The 18,512-nt window shown below is 38.1% G+C and overlaps 1 long non-coding RNA gene across 1 annotated transcript; it reads right to left on the bottom strand.

Moving 5' to 3' along the window:
- Positions 1–210: 210 nt before the first annotated feature.
- Positions 211–18,360, bottom strand: LOC116661203. Its single transcript, XR_004317021.1, has 3 exons — positions 18,071–18,360; positions 6,085–6,247; positions 211–1,134 (listed from the first exon to the last, which is right to left on the bottom strand). It is a non-coding gene; the product is annotated as an uncharacterized LOC116661203 (long non-coding RNA).
- Between the last annotated feature and the right edge of the window lie 152 nt (positions 18,361–18,512).

Genomic DNA, 18,512 nt, shown 5'->3' with positions numbered 1-18,512 from the left:
AGATGCAGAACCATGAAGAAAAGACTTTTTACTTTCACTATTTTGCAAGGGGGACCATCGGTCAGAACAATGGGGTTCTCCAAACAAAGAACACAGCAGGTATTTAGAGAGAAAAATGAGAAGTTGCCAAGCTTACAGTCAGTTTATTCCTCACAGGATTATCATGTTGCGAGGGTTGTCGCTGATCTGTAGATAGCAATATTGCAAAAGTCAGGAATAGGGTGGTTTTTATTAGGTTGTTAGCATCTTACCCGGAGGGCACGAGTCTTCATTTAGAGGCTAGTGTTATACAGAATGTGCCTGCCTTTTATTTTTAGTTTATTCAAGGATGCCAAATGTCCGGTGTTTCTTTTTTGTTTGTTTGGGGTTGGGGGTGGGGGGTGGTTGTGACTGTGGTACCCGATGTGCTAATCAAGAGGGCAGCAGGGCAAGTATCATTCCTGCTTGCTTTGCCAGTTCCTGCCCCTGAAGACAGACTTGACCATACAGGTTTGTTGAACAATTTTCTGATTCATATCATTAACATGGTGGGTTTTTCCTATTTGGCCAGTTTTAACTTACACAGGAGCCCCAGGAGGTGTTGAGGAATATGCAAAGATTTCTTCATTGTGTGGTTTAAAAAAAAAAAAAACGAACATCATGTGATACTAATGCTTGAAGACTTAGCATCTGTCCGGAGGCTTCATAAAGCCCCTAGCATGCTTTGATCACACCAGTGTTTCAGGAGTATTTAAATCGCTGTCATCCACCTGGACTTTCTATGCCCAGGAACAAAAGGCATCCAGTTTGCCTCTTCCAAGCTTTACCTGCAGTAGCTGTATAGCTGGGGTGTTCTCCTTTCTCTGAGACTCCAAGTCTGCCAGTATTCCTGGGCTGTCAGGAAGCAGCATTCTGTATTACCTGCAAGGCTGAGACTTCCCTCGCCACAGAGCAGGTACAAGGTCGGTTTTCTGGGAGGATTTTGTAGGTACTGTTTCCACATATTGAAGTGTAGTCTTTGTTTCTTAACAGTGAGCTTCTTGTACCTCATTAAATGAGGCTGGTTTTTGAATGACATTTTTGGCATGGTCTCTGTTACAATTTTTTTTTTATCCAATCATATCCCAGTAGGAAAAAGACAGATTTGTTTTGAACCTGTGTAAGTAATGACATGAAAAAGCAAAGGGAAGCAATAAATGGCACTTTAATAGAATAGTAATCATTGCTGTGTAGTTTTACAGGCGAAGTCAATTAGTATGTGTTACTCTTTTCCTCAGAATCATTTTTCTTAGTGATCATTTCACAATATATACAAATACTGAACCATTGTGTTGTACATCTGAAACTAATGTTATATGTCAATTACATTTCAATTTTTTAAATAAATAAAATGTTTGTGAGTTAAAAAAGTCATTTTTCTTAGATTTTCCTCTTGATTTATTAGCTTATAATCCATTTCCTAAGAGCTTTTATAAATTTTTTTCTGAACTCTAAGAGACCAGTTACAATAAGACACCATTTAAAGAGTGTTTTGTTCCACTTTGTACAGAGTTAGCTCGTTAAATAGAGAATTAGTGACAAATCAGGTTGGACAGGAGTGTTCTTACTTGCCTAATAGAATATAGAACATTAGCCATAAGCAAATTTTTCGTCTTAATTTCTTTCAGTCCTAGATAATTAATTTCTTGTTTTGCAATCTTGGTATAATTGGCCATCTACTCTCATAAATTCATCTGCTTTTGAACTAGAGAAAAGTCCTGGAAAGCCTCAGTCACATCATCCAGCCATGTGCTTGGTGGTGACATCAGCTTCTTCTGGAAAGCCACCACCTGCGAATCTATTTCATTCAGTGTCAACAGTGAAGAGGACCTGCTTCAGGCCTTCCCTGAGGTGATGATTCTTTTAATGTTTCTTCTAGAAGACTCCATGACTGGTCTATAGTGTAACTGCAGGAGCCTTTAGGCAATTGTAAAGGAAAAGGGACAAAAAAAGCATATATGAGAAGATTGAATGGCTAGGGTTACTGTACTATAGGAACTAGCGGTACCTACGAAAAGACAAGTGAGACATAATGCATAAATATTTTGTAAGGAATTAGGGCACTGACAGATCCCCAGGGCTTTTTAATTTAGCCCATTTAGTGTGTATGCTAACTAACTGACACAGGGGAATACATTTTGTTGACAGTTACCACACTGCTCTTTGCACACGACCATGAGTACGGTCTATCCATCCTGAAGACAACACAGTTGCTGAAACACGTTCATTTTAGTATTAATAACATCTTACCTGTCTGCCTTGTAAGCAGTTGACCCAGGGAAGGTTGATCTGCAGCTCATCTCCCCACCCCCCACAGGCTTCGCAAACAGCTCCCACAGTACAGAGAATACCAAGAGTTCCTAATGATTTCTAACACCCATTCTTTTAACAAAATGAGAAAGTAAATCTTTGGTGCTGTCCAGCAGCTGTCTGAGAAACCTCAAAGATAATTTGGTTCTAAAAGAAATCTGAGCAGTTTTCTTATTAGAAATCTGGGGACTTAACTTGTAAAAGTCAATATAAAAAAACTGTCAGAAGACACAAGACGGGAGCATAAATTACAGGTGCCTAAATGTAAGAAACTGCTGGCAAGAAACAGTAAGTATTAGGAACTTGTTAGTATTAGAAGCCTTTTCAGAAATAGACTTTTGTTTAAAGCTGTGTTTAAAGTTATTTAGTTTTGTGGCCAAAAACATTCACAAAATGTCAACAGACTCTTCCGTTAGTTTAGTGACCCCTGGAATCTCTGCTAATGAGGCACAGAATAACTTTGTACTATTTTTTGTTCAGAGCAGACTGAATACTTAAAGCTCAGTGCTCTTGTCAAACACCTAATTTCCTCTTCTTCATCATCCGTAAGCTCCCTTTGCTTAACAATTTTAGTATTCCATCTCAGCATTTATTTAGATAAACAAAAATAAACATATAGTTAAATGGCAACTATCAAGCTTTTAATTTTAACTTTAAAATATATTGATCTTTTCCTTAGATCAATGTATGTACATTATGACTGAAACATGCTGTATGCCAGAAATTGACACAACAGTGGAAACTGACTATATTTCAATTAAAAGAAACCATATTGTTCTTAACAGAATAATATGATAACGTTTATCCATATTAAACTTATCACCTTAATAAAACTGTAACACTCTCCTTGAAAAACAGATGAAATATACCCACCGTCTTGTATACACAGTTATATGTCTCAGTGACTGTACAGCGTAAACAGCCATGCGTATTAGTTCCAACTGCAACCAAAGCTACCAGCTCCTGCTCTCTCAAAGGCCCAGAGAAAACTGGGGACTGGAGAACTGAGAATGGCTTGTTGTACACAAGCACCTCAGCAGAAAACAAGGCACAGTGAAGGTGGCTTGTGCCCTGCATTACATTTCCATTTTACATTTCTTTAAAGTGGCCAAAATGAACACATGAACCAACACAACTCATATTTTTTGCTTTCTTGCAACACACAGTCTTGTTTCATCAAAAACGGCACCCGCTACTCATTCACCCCAGCTAATTTTGAAGCAAACTCCAGGCATATCATTTCACCTGTACATCTTACAGTATGCGTCTTTACGAAATAAAGATTCTTTTTATTCTGTATGCATGACCATAATACAATTATCAAAGGCGAAAATTACCAATAATTCCTTAATCCCATCAATAACTGATCAGTGTTCACATATCTTATTGTCTTGTAAATATTTTCAGCTTCTCCATTTGTGTCCAAACAAGACACATTGCAACTGAGGGATGTGCCTTTTTGTGCTTTAATCTATAGGCTCCTCTTCCATACCTTTTTTCCCCTGGCAATTTCTTGCATGAAAAATGCCAGGTTGATTGTCTGTAGAATTTCCCACGAACTGAATTTGCGTCCATATAGTTGTTGTTTAACATGTTCTCTGTCCCTTATGTTTCCTGTAAATTGTTAATTGCATCTAAAGGCAGTTCAATGTAGGTTAGTTTGGGGTTTTGTTTTGCAAGACATGTAGTCAAAAACTTAATCCTGCCCCACAGGGATCTGGCTTTTGACTTGTGAAAGGTAATCTCTAAACCCTTGAGGTGGATTCTGTGAGTCCTTCTAGAAAATTACCAAAACGAAGGGTGGTTTTAGGAATCCCCAAACTTGCCAGAAGTGAATGATGCCATCTGCAATGATGCCAGAACTTCCCACAAGACCACTACACGGCGGTGGTGACTAATCCGCTGTGTATCAGGAGGTCCATGATTGCTGGGTACATGATTTCTGCCTCTAAAGTGATCAGCCATTGATGACTATGGCTTAAGGTCATTAATTCTTCAGGGACTGCAAAACAGTGATGTTTTATTTCTATCATCTCCTCTCTATTAATCTTTCCCTTATCATTTATCTAAATCAGATACATAGATACAGATAGATCTAGATATCTGTATATATCTGATAAAGATAATGTAAGGACAACAGAAAAATGTTAATTCTTTTCTTCATCAGTTTTCAAATTAAAGAGGTAGTTCCTTGCATCCTCCATCCAAAGCAACCAATAACTTTGGTCTTTCATGTCTTTATATCATGAATGTTAGGCATCAGTTCACTGAGTGACTCCCATTACTGATGCTCACGTTTGACCATCTTAACCCATGAATGCTTATCCAAGTTGCCTGCTGAATCCTTCTGACATGACCCTGGTACTCTTTGACAGCTTCCTTGCTTTCTGACCTCAGAAATGTTCCAAGGCTTATCTGGCATATTTCCTGTTTCAGACCCAGAATCAGCCATTCCTTCAAGAAACCCTGCCTCAGATTTGCTTTCCCCAGGAAAGACCCTGAGTTAAATATTTCCATGCCAGAAGTTTACTGGAGACTGCCCTCAGAATCAGCACCTGCTGGGCAGTGACAGAGCTAGGAGTGGGTAGAGGGAGGTGAACAATGGGCACCCACAACTAATCCCACAGAGGGTGCTGGACACGGTCTAGCCCTTCAAGCTGTCTTGCTTTGAGTCAAGAGAGCCTGACTTTTATAACCTACATTAACCAGTGGGGAGAAGGCCCTGGGGAGAAGGGTGTAACCTTGGGTGAAGTGGCTCTCTTCATTTTAGGGCAGTGGTTCTCAGTCAAGGCCATTTTGCCCCCCTGCCCAACAAGGACACACAGTTGTCACAACCAAGAATGGAGAACTATTAGTATCTAGTGGGTGGAAAGCAGGGATTCTACTGAACATCTTCTAACGCACAGGGCAGATAATGCAGATTTACCCGGTCCAAAATGTCAATAGTACTGAGGGTGAGAAATCTTGGTTTAGGGCAATGCCCAGATAGTGACTCAGCCGAGAGCCGGCAGCTGCCGTTTCCAGCACTGGGAGAATGAGGCCTTCACCCTGAAAGGGAGATCTGGCTGGTACACCACAGCACCCACTACATGCCTTGATTAGTCTAGAGAAACCTAGTATATACAGTCTGGGTGCTAGGGGTGCTCATGGCTCCCGGTTTGGTCTCTATTTCTAAGCCTTTTCCATGGACAGATCTAGGCAAATGCTTTAATACACATCAAGCATTCATATTGATGCTTCCAATTCAAAATCAGAACTACATGTATAAACCTATCTTTAAAAGCTTGGAAATTCATGGACCCTAACAGAGTTCCTGAAAGCTTTCTGATTAAGCCTCTTTTTAAATTTCATTTAAGTTTCCACTTTAGGGGAGTTACAAAAATAAAAGGAAAACTTTGCAGGAAAGTGTTCAAAAATAATCCAGAACATTAGAATTCGAAGGAATTTTAGAGATCATCATCATTTATAAAACTCTCATTTATAAATGAGGGAAAGGGGACCTAGCAAAGTTCAACAAACTTGCGCCAAGTTTCCTAACTACTTGGTGCCCATGGCAGAACTAGGACCAGGTCACCTAACTCCTGATATTCTTGTTTCTTTGTTTCTGACTCCTCTTCCTAGTGTTACCACTCTCATGTTGCAGAACTGAGAAAATAGAGCAGAGAGGAACAGAAAGGAGGTTGGAGCTCACTCAGGATTTCGTAGTGCCGCAGAGGAAGCAAGAACTCAGACCCGCACGACGGAAGCAGTACTCACCCACATTCAGTTGAAGGCGTCCACTTAGTTGTTCTTTCAAAGCACTGTTAGGTTGCGCTGTGTCCTCTGTCCTTCCCTTTTGCTAATGGCCAAGCAGCCTCATACCAGGCTGACCAAGATTGGGCCATCTCAGCAGAGTAGAAGAGCTCAACGTGCCAGCCCACTGGAACAGAATGAATGACTTGGTCCCATTAGTGCTACACATAAAAACAATCCACCAAGCTGGTGACATGGTATAATGCGTCACTCCTCTTCAGTATATGTGCTGCCGAAGCGAGCACGCGTCACTCCTCTTCAAATGAAGGACTTCTAAAGGATTTCAACGATCCCTCCCCAGGCACACTAATCTTGTCCGATAGTCATTTGTTTATTACCTCTTTCAGTGCTTCTTAAACTTTTCCAGTCACGGACTGAGAAGAGCGCCAGCTGCGCACAGCACATTACACACACACACACAAGTACCCATGCGTGTAAATCTACAGCCCTGGGATAGTGGCCCAACACAATCTTTAGGAAACAAACATTTCTCCAAAGTCCTATGTTTATCTTATTTGTTTAACTCTCACACCTACTCTGTTTTCCATATATAAATAAAAGCTTAAAAGGGAAAATTTGTATTCCAGAAGATGTAGTATATTTAAGAAAGACTTTGAGAAATCCCTCCCCCTCCTCAGTCATGGAACTTCTCTGATATCCCCATTTGAAAAATCCCCATTTGAGAAATTCATATAAAAGATTTTTAGTGTTCTTAGGTAGAGTTCATACTTTGTTTGCTTGTTTGTTTGGGGGGGATAATTAAGTTTATTTATTTATTTAGTGGAGGTACTGGGGATTGAACCCAGGACCTCATGCATGCTAGGGTTATGCACTCTACCACTGAGCTATATCCTCCCCACCAGAATTCATACTCTTAAAGGTGGTTTAATATTTTTTAAAATTGCAATTTATCTATTCACTCAACCAATATTTATGGAGTATCTACTGTTTTTCTTGCTTTTATTTTAGTAAAATCACTAATTAAGATGTCATAATGAAGATATTCACATGATTTGTGTTTTACTGACAATAATGATATAAAACTGAAATGTGTGTTCAAACTGTATTAAAATGTCATATTTTCATCATAAATGTAAACTAAAATAAATGTCAAAAAAGAAGTAAAATTATTTTTAAAAGTAAAATGTAAAAAATAAAAAAGTACATTGTCAAACAAGTTACGTCTCTTCTAAAATATTCAAAAGCCTCTATTAAAATTAAAAGGAAAATGTAATTTAAAATTAATAAAGGTCAATATTTTAAATTAAACATTTTAAATTAAATGTTTGAAAATTTAATTATACATGACTAATGGTTTATAAAAAGAAAATGATTCTTCAGAATTTACTGTCCTTCTAGTCGCAGTGCAAAAAATTGGTGTCACACTTCATAAATGTTGTAAGACTTTCATATATACAGTTGAAGAGAGAGATAAATTATCTAAAGTTGCAAAATATTCCTCAGCCGCCACATGCAACAGTTGTGAAATCACCCTAAATTTGTAAACACAAAAGAAGTAAAACAAATGTACACTCAGCACTATTGGAGAACAGTAACTGGATATGGAAAAATGCTGTCATTCTTGTTGAAAGAGAAAGTTGAAGAAATGATTCATTTCTCTTTCCTCTTGCCCAAGCACTGTCATCACCAAATACTCCCCAGAATTGAAAGCACTGTGGGCCTCTGTCTTTGGGAAAAGCACAGCCCACAGACCTTTCCAGCATTGGCAGCCATTGCCTGTTGTGGTGACCTAAGGCCAGAGATGTGCAGAAACACTTTTCTGGGGGTTAGTCAGTGTTCGTTATGAAAGTGGATATTTAGGCTCATAGCCATGCTGTGTCAATGCTGAATGCCTAGTGAATGCCGTGTGTTCTTGACTAATTTGTGTGTTGGGGGGTGGGGGGTGGGAGGGCGAGTTGCGACATGCAAGGCCCTCTAAAGCCAGGGTAGACCTCGCTTGCCCCAGTGTGAGGGCGGCCAGAAATCTCCAGTATATGATGTGTAATGGAGTAGAAACAGTGGGTATGACATGACCCCCTGCACTCTGTTGCAGACAGAACAGAGACAGAAGAGGACCTCGGAACAAGGAGTTCACAAAGCGCTTTCTCATGCATCACCTACCCAGTGAGGTTAGCACACACAGCAGGTACGATTAGCACCGCTTTACGCGTTAGGAAACTGAGGCACGAACTAAACGGAAGTGATTCTCCAATGGTTACTGAGCTAGATTTGGTGCAGCTGAGACCAGAACCCCGGGCTCCTGGCTACCCCTCCCCCGAGAGAACCTGCTGCCTCCTGTCTGCTTTTTGACGCTCAGAGTTGCTTCTGTATTTCTGTCAAGGTTTTGTGGTCAAGGGTTATGTGTGTTGAAAAGAATAAAAGAATCCTATGGTTTTGCCCTCTCTAGTATTTAAGGATTTGGAGGTTCAGGGGTGGAGGAAAAGGGAAGTCGTTTTAATAGATGTTTTCCGAACTTGGTTATTGAACTTCAACGTCTTGGAACCAACAAATCCTGAAATGTTTCCGGTTGAATAGTGATTATGGGCACAACAATGAAATGACTGTACTTAGTCTTCTGGGGAGTGGTCAGCGTCCTCTTTCATCCTTCTGACTTGGATTTCCTTGGGCTACTGGATGGGGATGTTTTGTGTCCTCACATGGCAATTTGAGAAGGGTAGCTAAGTAGCATAATTGTTATTTACCATGTGGTGTGCACTATTTGGGAGTTGGGGGCCGAACCTGACAGAAAATTAAATGTGATTTCTGCCCTCAGAGGTCCTCATTTTACTCTGATGAATAGATTTGCCATGTAAACACAGGAAGAAGAGAACACCATCTTCAGCGGAAATGCGGTAGAGACACACCTAAAATGACAGACATCTGTCTGGAGATTACCTAATAAATTTAATTTGATGAGGTGCTGCAGAAAATTAATCGATTTTTTAGCTGTCAAGTGAAGGCTGCAGATGCTGCCTGGCAAGCTGATCTCCACACCTCTGATATCCTGCCCCCAAAGATTCTGTGTAAGCCATTATATGGCATCTGCCTACAAACCAGGTTCTTGGTGACATTCTGTCTTATTCCAAAAAAAAAAAAAAAAATGCATACTCCTCTCTCTTTCTCACTGTCAGCGCTACACTCCAAAAAAACAGCAAAGCACTAAAAATAAGCCTCAAATTATCTTTACTCACAGGAATAGATGGATGCCTGTTTAGGAAGACATTTATGGCAAAACGTGGCTGACCAGTAGAGGGGGCGTGGGCTTCACACCTGGTATTCTTTTAAAAAAAAAAAAAAAAAAATCCAGAAATCAGAAGGAAGGGAGCTTGGGTGAGGTCACCAGGCAGAACAAATTAGGTGTAGAGCAAATTTACAACCACAAAAAAGGCTTTGTGAACATTCTCTCCATATCTTTACATTCCTGCGTGGGCATATGGAAAAGGAACATTATGCAGACTAGAGGAATGAATCACTCCTGATCCAACGGCGCATGACATTTCTTACTTGAGCTCTCTTGCATTCAAATTCTTATTACTCAATGACACTTCATTTTAACACAGCTTTTCCATTATGATAAGCATGTACAAATTCCTCCACTTGCCGCGGCCTACTTAGTTTGGCAAAATGCTTAAACGCTAGTCGTGATCTCTAACCTTCAAATATCTAGAGGTTGTTATTCTCAGTAGAACAACTATTCTAGGTTGGTATCCTAGTGGTTAAAACAGTCTTAATGACCTGGAGCCTAACCCAGTGGTTAAGGGGTCGGCCCTAGAATCAAACAGATGAGACTTCAAACCCTGGGATCTACCACATACCAGCTTTGTGGATTCAAGCAAGTTATGTTAACTCACTATGATCTGATTCATCTGGAAAAAGGAGATCACAGTAGTAACGAAAAATAGGATTGTTGAATGGATTAAGTGATAACTAATGATAAGAGGAAAACATAATGGGGAAGTTATCATTCTTGTTTTTCCACTCAAGTGCACAGAATCGGATTATCTTTCATTTGTAACACTCATCCCTGGTCTAAGCATGGCCCTCTTTTGTTTTTATTTATATATACTGTGCCCTTATTTATGTATTTATTATTATTAATGATATAAACACATGTGAACCAACCACGCAATACAAGAATTAGAACATTAACAATCATTTACACCCACCCACGGACTTCTCCCCAATCTAGCCCTCTATTTCCCCTTCCTTGAATCTTGCAGTTATTATTATTATAATTGGTTTTTGAAATTATAGCTTTATCATATATTTGTATTCCTAATATTTACATTGTTCAATTTTCTTTGTTTTCAACATTATAAAAGCGTATTATGCTCTAGAAAATCCTTGGGAACTTCCTTTTTTAAAGAGATTGTATTGCTCAGATTATTTGTATTTTTGCATATAGCTATTTATTTTACGGTATAATATGCCATTGTGAGCAATTACCACAATTTATTTATCTATTTTCTGTCGATAAATGTATTTGGGATGCTTCAGGTATTTATCTTGCCAACACTAAGAGCGCAGTAGGTGCTGGGGGAAGATTCTTGCTTTATGTCTCCTATTGCACATAGAGTTTTTCTTGGGTATATACCTACAGGTAGAATTGCTGAGTTATAGGATATGTTCAACATTAGATAATGAAAAACTATGCAGAGTGGTTGTGCCCATTTATACTCCCAAGAGTTTGTATGAGACACCTTGTTAATTCTCATTCTCTTCAATACTTTGCCTTGTCCCACTTCTTAATTGTTGCCCACGGAATGGGTGTAAATTGATGTATCACTGTGATTTTAATATGCCTTCCCCAGTAAATAATGAAGTTGACTTTCTCATAATGATTTTATTGATCATCTATGTTTTCCTCTCTGCTACATTCCTGTTTGTCTTTCTTACCCATTTTCTATTGGATTGTTTATCATTTCCTTATCGATTTGAGGAGACTGCCATCTAATCTCACTATTAATCCTTTGTTGGTTAATTATGCTGCAAATACCCTCTTTCAGTCGGTACCTTCTCTCTTTTCTTTTTGTAAGATATCTTTTGGTGTTCAGATCTTAATTTTAATGTAGTCAGATTTATTGAGCTTTTCTTTTATGGTTAGAAGCTTTATTATGTCTTTAATAAATGCTTCCCTACCTCAAAGTCAGAAAGGTGTTAACCTATAATTTTTAAGGAAATGTATAAAATTTTACTTTTAACATTAAGCCCTTAATTTATCTGGAGTTCACTTTTATCTGGAGTTCATTTTTACAAGTGATATGAGATAGTAATCAATATCATTTTATCCATGTAGATAACCAGTTTTTACAAATACATTTATTGAAAGTCCCTCCATTGCCCATTGATCTGCCAAGCCACACCAATCATATATCAAAGTTCCAAATATATATGGGTTTGTTTCTGAGTTTTCTATCTGCCCAAAAGTTTATTTTTCTATTTCTGAATAAGTATCATACTGTCTTCATATACTACAGCTTCAAAATAAACTCTGTTATCTAATAAAGCAAATCTCCCCTCCCTACTTGTCTTTAAAAATGTTTGACATCTTAATCCTTTATTCTTCCACATACATTTCAGAATCAACTATCAAGTTCCATTAAAATCCTACTGAAATTTTTGTTGGAATTGCATTAAGTCTATAATCCAGTATGAGGAGAATTGAAATATATGTAATATTAAGGGGTTTTTTTCCATTAAAGAAAGAAGAAATATGTTCCATAGTTTTCTCTTCATTTATTCAGGACCTTTAATAAAATGAATCGCAATAGTTTTACATTTTCTCCAAGGAAGTCCTGCACATCTTTTAAAAAAATTTTATTCCTATGTATCTAATTTTTTAAAATATATCACAAGTGATTTTTACTTTTACATTTCATTTTACGGTTATTTGTTCCTGGTGTATAAGAATGAACTGACTTTGCTAAATTCTCCTATTATTTCAAATGATATAATACTTTGCCCCAGGAGTCTTTGATTTCCTCTGAGGCAATCATGTCATCAGCACATAAAGACAATTCTACTTCTTCTTTTCCAGTCTTTATGTCTCTATTTTTTTTCTTGCCTTATTGCATTATCTAAAACTATCAATACAAAGCTGAATAGAAATGATGATACTGGACACCCTTGTCTCATTTCTGATGTTAAAGGAATGCTACTATTTATTCTCCAGTAAGTATAATGTTTGCCACAACATAATTATCCTTCATCAGGTTAAGCAAATTCTTGATTTGCTAAGAATTTTTGTCAGGAATTTATGCTCAATTTCTATAAAATATTTCTGCATATCTTTTTAAAACGATCGTGTTATTTTTGTCCTGGAAGCTGCTAATGTTGCGAATTACATTATAGATTTTCTATAAATCTATTTGCATTCTTGGGAAAACTCTACGTGGTATATTTTACTTTGCATACATCGTTGGACTTAATTTGCAAATATTTTATTTAGGATTTGTACACTGAGGAAATTATTTGTAATTTTCTTTTCTCATACTATCCTTGTCTCGTTTGAAGATCAAGATTATATGGCCTCGTAAATGAGTTAGGGAGTGTTCTTTGTTACAGTTTGTACTAAGTTTAAGATGACATGTTCCTTAAAAGTTTAGTAGAATTGCCTGCAAAACCGCTTGGCCCAATGTTTGTGAGATGATTTTTTTTAATGGCTTTAATTTCTTTAAGTTACAGTACTATTAAGGCCTTCTATTTCTTCTTAATTCAATTGGTAGATTATATTTTTCTAGAAAGTTGTCCATTTCATTTACTTCAAATATTTTCATATAGTGTGAAAATGATATTATGAATAATAAAATGGACATATTTTGCTTTCATCTCATTCAAGCTCCAGACTCTTGAGGTTTTAAAGTTGAGATTAAAAGATGATAAGAGAATATTAGTTTTTAAATTACTTTTCTTTTTCCCTTGATCATTCTTGCCAAAGGCTTGTCTATTTTATTAGTTTTTTTTTTTTCCCAAAGAATCAACTTTTGGTTCTATTGATCTTCTGTACTGTATTTTTTTGTCTATTCATTAATTTGGTAATTTTTTTTCTCATCTCCTTCCTTCTATTTTCTTTAAATTTATCCTGTTTTATTTTTCTATCTTAAAAATGTCTAACTTAAAGACACCACTATTTGATATTGTGTAGACTTTAAGTCTAGGTTATTGTAAACATGCTTTCTTATTTTCTTTTCTTTGGTCTTTTCTAGTTTTGGAAAGACAACAGCCAACTTTATCCAGGTATTTGATTACTTTTACTTCAGACATCTCCAGTAGCGTCTCCTGGATTTGCTTCTTGTCCTATTTGAGGACCTTTTCCAATACTGTTTTCAATATGGGTTTTTGAGTGACAAACCTTTTGAGGCCTTATTATACCTGAACATATTTTTATACCCTCACATTTAATTGACAATTTGGCTGGATATAAATTCAGGCTCAAAGTTCTTTTGTCTCTTCAATACTTTAAAAATATTACCATTATCTTCTGGTTGCTCTTGAAAAGTCTGAGAACCGGATGATCATTGTTCCTCTATAGTTGATCTGCTCTAGAAACTTTTAGAATTCTATCTTCGCCTATAAAAACTTTAATTTTATTATAATATTACTAGCATTAGTTTCTCCTTATGGCTCTTGTTTGGAACTGCATAAATATGACATCTTTCATCTTTATTTATTTCTGGGGAATTTATTTCCACTTCTTCAAGTATTTCCTCTTCTCCACTTTTATTTTCCTCTTCTTCTGACATTCTAGTTATCTGTAAGTTGAAGTTCACATTCCAATTCAATCTTCTTTATCTCTTAACTTTTATCTCCTACATTCTTTTCCTTTATTCTTCCCTGCTTCCTTCTCGAAGAGCTCCTTAATCTGATCTTCCAGCTCACTAATTTGTTTTTCAGTTATGTCTATTCTACTAGCCATCTGATCTGTTGTGTTATTTCTACTATTACACACATATTTCATGCCTAGTATTTCCTCCTGACTTTTATAATTTCCCTATCATTTATTTATTATGCTTACTTTATATTTGTTAACCATTGAATTTAACGTATTTGCTTCTGGCAGCATCTGTAATCCAGGTTGTTGCTTTCTTTTGAAGTAGTTGTGCTTCTGAAATATCTCATTACTTTGGCCTATGAGCATATATTTCTCTGATGGTATCAGCTGTTCTGTCTTAGCATTTAGTATGGGAAAAGACCAAAGGGCAGATTCCAGTCTGTTTCAACATCCAGTGAGATCAAGGAGAAGGGTAGGGATAACCCTAGGGTGGAGAGCTCCAAGCACCAGACTACATAACTAATTGCTCAAGTGCCATGCCACCAAGTGACTCTTCAGGTCAGGCCCTACTTTTAGACTGACCCCATCCACCACCCCTCAAGAAGAAGCAGCCTTAACAGGAGGTACTTAGGGGTCAGAAGACCCCTGACCTTAGGGGTGGACGGTGAGTAAATACTCAAGGTCAGTCAATCCCCACCAGTTTTCCACAGGCTGGCTTTGTTCTGCCCTGACTGTTATCCTTGAAAACGCACCAATTGTCTTGAGCCTCTATTGCTAATTTCCACAGAAGCCTTCTACCCCAGGCTTCAGATGTACACACACACAAAATCAGTTCAAAACAGGCTTCCTTGTCCAGGGGATTTCTCTGATGTTTTTCCCCACTGTTTCTGAAAGTTCCTCTGAGACTGATCTTGGGGTTGGCAGCCAGCCGATGGTGAATCTCTGTCTTGGCAAAATGGAAGTTTTGCATAGGTTTATAATAGACAGAATTGTGAAACAAGTATCCCCTGGGACTTTAGCTGCATCAGGACAGTCTAATATTCAAAATCTCCATTACAATGCTCACCTACCTGAGCCTCCCTTCCACATCATCAGCCAGAGGTCTCTTCTTTGCCTTCCTTACATCCCATTAGTGATGCCTATATGCTCATCTTTTTCCTAGGCAAATACCTAATTAACCCAATCTTGAAACTAATGGGGAAAAAATTAGAATAGCAGAAAGGAAGGCGGCATAGAGACTTTCTCTCCAGGTAACCAAAGTACATTTTGATAGTGGCTTTTTGGAAGCCTATCTCATTTGCTTTGTTTAATCCAAAGGAATAAGGCTGTGTGGAAGGAAGCAGCAGGCTGCTGGAGACTTTTTAGACAATATAATCTTTTCAGCTTTCAAATTTCTCTGTGCATAATCACATATCCACATAATATTATAATTCCTATTAATGCTTATAAGCTAACAACAAGAAGAGCATGTCAACTTTTCCCATTTCAAGTCTAATGGATCAAAATGTACTTCATGATTTATATATATAGGACCTTATGTAATATGATCTCCTGCAGCCCCAGCCCTCTACCTCCATTCTTACTATTCAGTTGGAACATTCTCAGCTTCTTTCCACCTCAAGATATTCAGAAATCTTTTTACTTTCACTGGGGAGGCTCTCCCCACCTGTCACCCCCTGGCTTTCTCCTACTGATTCTTTACCTTACACGTCTCTTCCTTAGGACCCCCACACCCCAGACAAAATCAGGTCCCCACGTTATACAATCTCATATCAAGCAGTACATTTCTTTCAGAGAATTTACCATAATTATAGTAAACTAATGAACTATGTGAGGAAGAGGAGAATTGGCATAATATACTGGGAAGGTATAGAATGTATATTCATTTTTTGAACAAATATATATTGAAAAATGTGTTATGCTCCAGGCGTTGTGTTAGGTAACTGGGCATACAATGGGGAAAGCGGTAGACCATTCCTCTGCACTTTAATCATCCTTTTTGAGGGTATCCCCTGGATCTTATCCTCATCTAAAACCATTATCTAACTTAAATGTTCTGGCATAGACATAGCTCCTTCTCAAGATATTTCATGTCCTTGCTCTCAGCTCATTTATGCTCCAGACTCTTGAGTCCTCCATTTTCTCATCAGTCTCCCTGCCTTTCCTTATCTTCACTTCTTTCTCTATCCAGACTATATGGTACTTTTTTCAGTGATTTTCTTGCTAAATCCTCAACTCCCTTGACATTCTGTAGGATCCACCCAGCAAATTCCAGCCCTGTATCAATCTGACACCCAGGCTACCAAACGTGGTTGCAAAAAGCCCCGTGACCATGTGGATTGGTATTTCCACCACTTCATGGTTTTCTGGCCTCATCTGGACCTTCTTGGAGTTTCTTATTGCCCAGGAAGTTTTCTGTGTGTCCTCAGCAAGTTCCTCTCCCATTCTCATAGCAGATTTTTCAGACCTTCACAACTCATCCATACCCTCCTATTCCTCCACTCTCATCTGCTTCCTACTTCACAGAGGTAACTGATGCCAGGAGTAAACTTCCTGCACTGCAAACCACCCACTCACCTGCAGCCACAGTTGCCCTGGCTTCCTTCCCCTGCCCACATCAGAGTAAAGGAGGCATCTCCGCTCCTGACTCTTGTGTTCAAGATTTCACTACTCTCTATAGATAAATATTTATTTCAATATTTCTGTCTTCTGACTCCAGAAATGCTCAACTCTTTACCAATTAAAAACAAAATGCCAAGTTTCTCTTGACTCCGCATCCTCTTCTATCTTCGTTTCTCAACAGACAAATTTCTTGAAAGAACGGTCTACGCTCACTTTTCTTCACTTCTTCCCACTCACTTCAGTTTGGCTTCCGCCCTCAGTACTCTGAAATCCTCTGCAAAGATCATCAATTATCTCTTCATGACTAAATCCAATGAATCCTTTTCATCTTTATCTTGCTTGACATCTTTTCAGGGATTGAAAGCACTCCCTTCTTCTTGAAGCCTCCTCCTTTAAACGCCCCTCTCTCTAGATTAAAAACCAATTTTTCCCTCTTGATCCATTCTCCTTCTATTTCTCTGGCCTCTCCTCCTCGGCAGGGAAGGCTACTTCCCCCTGTGTGCTCACTCCTGTGAGTGCTAAATAAATGCTGTAGGATTCTGTCTTATCCTCTTTTACACACTCCTTTTTTGTATGCGTACATGGGTGAGGGGAAGATGGAGTTTTTTTATTGCCTTGCTTTTGCATTTTGTTATCTTTAGGCCAGTGAACTAAGCAAATAAATGTATTTCTCAAGACCAAAAAAAAATGCAAATTTTAAAATAATTTTTTGAAGTTACCAACATAAATTCAACAAACACTTAGCCTAAAAATATATGCTAAAACTAGGTTAAAATTAATAGTCACCAAAACTGAATATGATTATATTTTTTAAAAACTGAAATTTATATGTTCACAGCTCCCATAATAGACCCATAAAATCAAAAAGAATAGGTCCATTAGTAAATTAGTAGCTAATATGGCCAGTTTTCATAATATAACACATTTTCCAAGACTGAAGATTAGAAAAGGATGACTATTTACTTACTTGTAAGGTTTATTCCTTTAAGAGATGAGTCATAATGGCACAAACTCAAAACCGGGGCCCCATGAATCTGTGAGTTTATCTCCTTGAGCTGTAAGAAACAGGCTCCTAGACTAGCAGGAGGCAATAAGGAGCAACATCTTTTCCTTCACTCTTTTAAAAATTTTTTAAAATTTTATTATTATTTTTTTATTGGAGGTACTGGGGATTGAACCCAGGACCTTCTGCATGCTAAGCATGCACTCTACCACTGAGCTATACCTACCTGCCCCCTTCACTCTATTTTCCCATTGTGTGATACCACCCACATCCTTGACTTCAACTATCAGTACTATCAGTCTCTAAATTTTCAGCATAGATCTCCCCACCAAGCTCCAGAATTATGTATCCAGAGCTTGTAAATGACAGTGCAGAACATCTGACCCCTAGCACAACTCATTTCGCTCCAGTACACAGACATAATATATATTGATTTCTGCAAATTATTTAACAGGTTTTCATGGTATCTTTATATGTATTAGAGAAATAAGGACTAAATGTCTGAATGAAATAGATTATATGCTCTTTGAGGGTCGGGGCCTTATTTCACCCACCTTTGCATGTTTGGTGTCCAGCAGAGTGAATGGCATGTGGTAAGCACTTGGTAATTGATTGCATCTGTACACTCCTGTCAAACACCTGGTAGCAATTCTCAACATCTCTCTCTCCCAGCCCTCACGTCTCATCACCGCCACAGTCGGAACCAACTGCTCCACAGTTGGAATCCATCGTTCCAGCAGTTTCCCGCCCAGTTGCAACTTCAGACTTTCTCTTTGGAAGGGTGTAGGAGCAGCAGTCTGGCTAGAAGGGAAAGAAGGAGCTCGCCATGATCTGGTCCTATGTATCTTCCCATTTTGTCTGTGGACACTGGAATCACTGACTCTCAACCGATGACAGTTACCTGAGCACATCATGTCTTTTCATACCTTCGGGACCACTGCTCATGCTGTTTCTTCTTCAAATACTTGTCCAATTTTTTTCACCTGTCTAACTCTT

This window comes from Camelus ferus, chromosome 33 (assembly GCF_009834535.1).
Source record: "Camelus ferus isolate YT-003-E chromosome 33, BCGSAC_Cfer_1.0, whole genome shotgun sequence".
NCBI lineage: Eukaryota > Metazoa > Chordata > Mammalia > Artiodactyla > Camelidae > Camelus > Camelus ferus.
The sequence above is the reverse complement of the archived record's forward strand: the minus strand, read 5'-3'. Positions and strand labels throughout refer to the sequence as shown.